This window comes from Muntiacus reevesi, chromosome 13, assembly GCF_963930625.1.
Source record: "Muntiacus reevesi chromosome 13, mMunRee1.1, whole genome shotgun sequence".
NCBI classification, from domain to species: Eukaryota; Metazoa; Chordata; class Mammalia; order Artiodactyla; family Cervidae; genus Muntiacus; species Muntiacus reevesi.
Window position 1 is genome coordinate 12,463,148 of NC_089261.1, and position 6,393 is coordinate 12,469,540.

Sequence of the window (6,393 nt, forward strand, 5' to 3'; positions counted from 1 at the left end):
GATTCTTAACCACAGGAGCACCAGGGAAGTCCCTGAAGTGAATTTAATGCAATTCAAATGGTGTATGAAAGAGTCTGAAAGTAACCAGACTTTACTGAGCAACTACTGGGAGCTCAGTGCTGGGCTAAATCCCCTGGAGCGGGAAGTAAAGGTGTGGGAATTGTTCTGTGGGACATAAAACAAGATGGGTGACCCCGATGACCATGCCAACGTCATGTACAATTGGGGCACGAGCCCTGAGAGGCAGATGCCAGCCCTGCCCTCCATCCCGAGGAGCCGAGTGATTTAAGGCCCTTCTGAATTCTTCTGTCCAGCTCCCTACATCCTGGCCCGTGGACCAGCTGTGACCTTTCCCTCAGCAGTAAGGGGAAAAGTTTAAGTGGGAAACAAGAAATAGAGCAAGAAAGACTCTTTAGATGTCTTGGGGACTGAAACAGGGCCCCTGGAACTCAGCGCATTCTACTGAAAACAGGAGACTACCTGCGGCTGCAGGACGTGAGTAGGGTGGCAAGTGATAAAAGGCCATTCACTACTGCTGAGAACTGGAGGCAGAGTTAGAAAAATGCCGGAACCGGAACATCACAGCTGGCCCTGGTGGGCGAGGAGCATCCACAGGCTCCGAGGCCTGGGTGGGACCTGCTCTGATGGCTGTGTCCAGATCATGAGGTTGCAGATTCCTGAGTCTCACCCTGAAATTCGGGTCCAGTGGGACTTGCACTGGGCCTGAGCATCTCTGGGTGAGATGAACGGCTTCCCTTTGAGCTCTGGGTCTCACTCTGTTTGCAAGGGAGAATCTCCAGGGGGTGGGCGTGGGGTGCTTAAAAGCTATCTATGTCCCAAGCCCCACCCTCAGAAACTCTGACTTAATTGGTCTGGGGGTCCCGGCATCAGTAGTTCTTGGCAGTGGTCCTTTCCTGGATTGGAGTGAGAGAGAGAGAGGGTGAAATCAGCCCATCCCCACGTAATTGGACTGATAATACATCATAGGAGCTCTCAGCTCTTGTTTGGGGCCATCGACTTGTTCATCCAGTCAGAAGATGTTTATTGAGCATCTACTATGTGCTACACACTGATCCAGGCACTGGGAATGTAATAGTGAACCAAAGAGTTAAAAAAATTTCTGCCCTCCTGGTGCTGACCTTCTAGTGGGGTGCAGGGCAGAGATAGGTGGTAAACAAAGACATAAGTAAAATACATGGTATATCAGAAAGTGTAAGCACTGTAGAGAAAAAGAAAGCCTTCTTAACACATCTGGTGGGGATGTGAATCGGTGCAACCAATTCACAATGTGGAATTTACTCTGACTTTCTCTCCCAAAGCCAAGCATGTCCATATCCTATGACCCAGCAATTCTACACCAAAGTATAAACCATGGAGAAATGCTTGCCTATCTGCACCAGGAATTACATGGAAGGATACTCACAGGGGTGCTGTCCACAGTGGCCAAAACTGGGACACACCCACGTGCCCATCTATGGGAGAGCAGATGAATAAATTCCCACTGCGAAGTACTACTTGGCAGTCAAAACATAGTAACTACAGCCATAATACATTGCAACGTGGATGAATATCTGAGATCGAATATCCCACGAAAAACACCCTATTACATAAACACGAAATCCTTTATATCGTGTTGAAAGTAACTAAAAATATATACACACATATGCAATAATAAACTATAAGAAGGCAACAAGGGAAGAATAACTAAAGGATTCAGGATGAAGACCATGGTGAGGGGATTATGATGGGAGGGAGAACCATCTGGTCAGATGTAGGTTATTGTCAAGACTGTAGCTTTTGTTTGGATTCAGGGTTTTACATCATTAAATTTAGTAATTAAACACTGGGATTTCCCTGGTGGCATAGCAGTTTAAAGACGCTGTGCTCTCAATTCGGGGGACCTGGGGTTTAATCTATGGTCAGGGAACTAGATCCCACATGCTAAGTAAGACCTGGTGAAGCCAAATAAATAATTAAAATTTAAAAATAATTAAATGATGATGAGAGTGGGCTATAAATGAAGGATTATAATTACCCCTCTCTTTATTTTTTGTGAACTTAGGTTAAAGAAACAAAGCAAGAAAGCAGGAGAGGGGCTGAAGCATGCTGGTGGTAGAAGATGGGCAGCAATTTTCAAACAGTTGGATAAGGGAGGTGCCATTGGAGTGACACCTAAGCCAAGACTAGAAGCAGGGAGGTAGCGACCCATAGGAGACAGCTAGGATGTCCTAGGCAGAGGGCAACAAGGGTGCAAAGGCCCTGAGGTGGGAGCGTGCCTGGCGTGCTCTAGGAATAGCAGCAGGGCCCGTGGGCTGGTGGCAGGGCGTGGGGGCACATGTCCCGTGTGGAGGAGACGAATAAAGCAGGCTTTGGGGAGAGGATGGTCCAGGGTCCCCAAAGAGCCCAGATCCTGGGTCTGCTCCTCTTAGCACTTTGCTGTTTGATTTTTTTTTCTTCTTGGATTCCATGAGACACTTTCGTTTCCTTGAGGTAGTCTCAATGGGTTTCTATTCTTTGCAACCCAGTGAGTCCTGCCTGGTTAAATCACTGACCCTGTCTGGTCCAGAGGATCATGGTTCGAGTTTCTTCAGGAAAGGATCCTTAAGTAATAAGTGCAAAGTCGAGAGGGAGGCGATGGGAGATCAGGCCAGCGTCAGATACAGGGCAAGGAATGGTAATTAGCCCATCGGTTGAGCGCTTTTCTAAGCCTCAGGGATTTTCATTAACTTCTTCCCAGCCTCCTGGGTATTAACATAGATTTTACAGATAAGGAGACTCAGACCCCCAGGAGGTTACGACACACACAGCGAGCAGGTGAGTGGGCAAACCCCAGGGCTGGTTGACTGCGAACTCTCTGCACCTGGCATGGGTCTCTGACCCATGTCAATTTCCGTGTTCCCTTATCTTTGGGTAACCTGGGGGCACGTGAGTTCTTACACCTCTTGGTCTTCTCCAGCCCCTGGGCAATCTGAAGACTGGCGGGCAGCTAGGCATGGTGGGCGCACTCTATTCAGGACCGGCGGTATCTCCAGCAAAGAGGGAAGAGACCCAGAGAAACCGCGGGATTGAGTCGGCTGTGGGCCGGCATGTGATGGGGGTGCCATGCAGCGCTGGGGCTTCTGCTGGGCTGGTGCATCTGGCAAAGGCGGGGAGGAGAGAGATGCTCTTAACTTTCTCCAGGATCCTAGGGCATCCCCCCGCCCCGCCCCCTTCCGCTAGAAACCTTCAGCTGGCTCCGCTGAGTGGAAAGGGTCGAGAGGGCCGTGAAATGAAACGGGAGCATAGCGCCCCCTGGTGGCCATTGCCCAGCTATTGCTCTAATGCCGGAAGGATTTCCAGGTAATTCATTTTAATTTACTTTTATTGTGGTAAAAAAGCATAACAGAAAATTTATCATCTTACCCACTTGTAAGTGTACAGTTTAGTAGTGTTAAGCATATCCAAATGGTGTTCAACAGATCCTCAGAATGTTTTTATCTTGGCAAACTGAAACTTTATATCCATTAAACAATTCCCCACCCCTCCCTACTCCCAGCCCCCAGCTATCACCATTTTACTTTCTGTCTCTATGAATCTGACTACTTTAGATACGTCATATAGATGATATTATATAGTATGTCTTTCTGTGACTGGCTTATTTCACTTAGCATGATTTCCTCAGGATTCTTGCTCCTTGTAGCATGTGTCAGAATCTCCTTCCTTTTTAAGGCTGAGCAATATTCCATTTTTTGCCTTTTCATACTGTTCATGGGGTTCTTGAGGCAAGAATACTGAAGTGATTTGTCATTCCCTTCTCCAGTGGGCCACACTTTGTCAGAAGCAAGGAGATCAAACCAGTCAATCCTAAAGAAAATCAACCCTAAATATTCAATGGAAGGATTGATGCTGAAGCTGAAACTCCAATACTTTGGCCACCTGATGAGAAGAACTGACTCATTGAAAAAGACCCTGATGCTGGGCAAGATTGAGAGCAGGAGGAGAAGGAGGCGACAGAGGATGAGATGGTTAGATGGCATCACTGACTGAATGGACATGAGTTTGAGCAAACTCTGGGAGATAGTGAAGGACAGGGAAGCATGGAGTGCTGCGGTCGATGGGGTCACAAAGAATCGCACACGACTGAGTCTGGTCTTCCCAGGTGGGTCAGTGGGTAAAGAATCCGCCTGCAATGCAGGAGGCCAGATTCAATCCCTGAGTCAGGAAGAGCCCCTGGAGAAGGAGGTGGTAGCCACTCCAGTATTCTTGCCTGGAAAATCCCATGGACAGAGGAGCCTGGTGGGCTACCTTACAGAGGATTGCAGAGTTGGCTACGACGAGGCAACTGAGCATGCGGGCACTCAAGCTTTATAATCATGCTTGAATGTGTAGGAAGAAGTACGCTTGGGTCTCCTTTGCAGGCTTAGTGTTCTTGGCTTGCCCAGTGCCTTTAACACTTAACAGGCTTTCTGGGAGACCCTACTTAGGTAGAGCAGCCTAGTTGCAGAGGAGGAAGTAGCCACCACCAGCCATTGTCCTCTCTGATGAGACAATCTGGTTCTGTCTCACTTCCTCCCAGCCCAGGCTCTGGCCAGCCCTCTTACACTGGGACTGTCACCTGCTGTTCTCAAAGCTGAGTCTGCAGGGGAAGACCGTGGAGATCTCCCCAGCAAGGAGTGGGGTGGAAGGAAGAAGGAGGAGGAGGGGCTCTCAAAAAAGCTAAAAGTCAGAAAGAGAGGTCAAGGGTATGCTGAAATGGGTTGGAAAATTCAGTCCTCATTTATAGGACACTTGCCAAGCCTTTTCACGTTTATTGTCTTGTTTAAGTACCCCACGGGCAAGGGAGACAGATTTCATTCTTCTCATTATGAGGATGAGGCTCTGGATGCCCAGAAACTCAAAAGGCTTTGCCCAAGTCCACTTCTGTGCATTTCCCATTGCTGCCGTAATGAACTTAATGGCATTAAACAACACACATTTTTACAGTGCTGGAGGTCAGAAATTGAAAAGTCAAGGTGTCCGCAGGTCCACGTTCTTTCTTTCTGGAGGCTTCAAGAGAGAGTCTGTTTCTTTGCCTTTTCCAGCTTCTAAAGGCCAGCTGCACTCCTTGGCTTGTGGCCCCCTCTTCCATCCTCAATGCCTGCAGCATAGCATCTTCTAATCACACATCTTTCCTCACTCTAAGTCCTGCCTCCCTCTTCTAAAAATGCTTGCGATTATGTTAGTCCCACCATCTGTGTAATCCAGGACAATCTCCCCATGTCAAGATCCTGAATCACATCTGTAGTGAATCCCCTGGTGGTCCAGTGGCTATGACTCTGAGCTCCCAGTGCAGGGGGCTCGGGTTCAATCTCTGGTCAGGGAACTAGATCCCACCATGTTGCAACTAAAAGCAAAAAAAAAAAAAAAAAAGATCCTGCATGCCGTGATTGAAGTTCGAACATCCTGAGTGCTGCAACTAAGACCTGGAGAAACCACATACATATATACATAAAAATCACATCTGCAGGGTTTTCCTGGTGGCTCAGTGGTAAAGAATCTGCCTGCCAGTGCAGGAGACAGGGATTTGAGCCCTGATCCAGGAAGATCCCACCTGCCCTGGAGCAACGAGGCCCGTGAGCCACAACTGTTGAGACCACATGCTGCAGCTACTGAAGCCCACCCACCCTCGAACTTGTGCTCAGCAACAAGAGAAGCCATTGCAACGAGAAGCCCTCGAACTGCAGCTGGAGAGTAGCTCCCACTCGCTGAAACTAGAGAAAAGCCGCAAGGCAACGGAGACCCAGCACAGCCAAAAATAAAGGAAATAAATAAGTAATGTTATATTTTAAAAAACCACATATGCAAAGTTCTTTTTGCCGTGTGTTGTAACGTATTTGTCAGTCGTGGGGACCAGGACGTGGACATCTTTGGGAGGATGTTATTCAGCCTGTTGTGGTTACCAGCTGAGGAGTGACAGACCTTCTGAGCCCCCGCGTTGCTTCTCTGTCCTCCTCAGCAGCTCACTGTGGCTGTAGTCACTGATAGATCCTGTTTGTGCCTTGCACACCCCAGTGGCAGCATTTCAGTGGATCCTGCATTTGCCATTTTTTAGATAAGGAATGAACATGAGGGACTCAGAGTCTGGCAGTCTGAGTTTAAATCCTAGCTTCAGCTTTTCCAAGTGGTGCAATTTTCTGGCAAGTTACTTTTCTTTTCTGTGGCTCTGTTTTCTCATCTGTAAAATGGGAGTGATGATATAGATACCTGTCCCCTGGGTTCACAGTATGAGGATTAAATGATCTAATGAATCTTGAGTTCTTAGAACAGTGTCTGGTTTATAATAACTTTAGTACATATTAACTTGCTTTTTTGTCTTAAAAATTTTTTTTTAATTTATTTTATTTGACTGTGCTCAGTCTTTTCTTGTATCACACA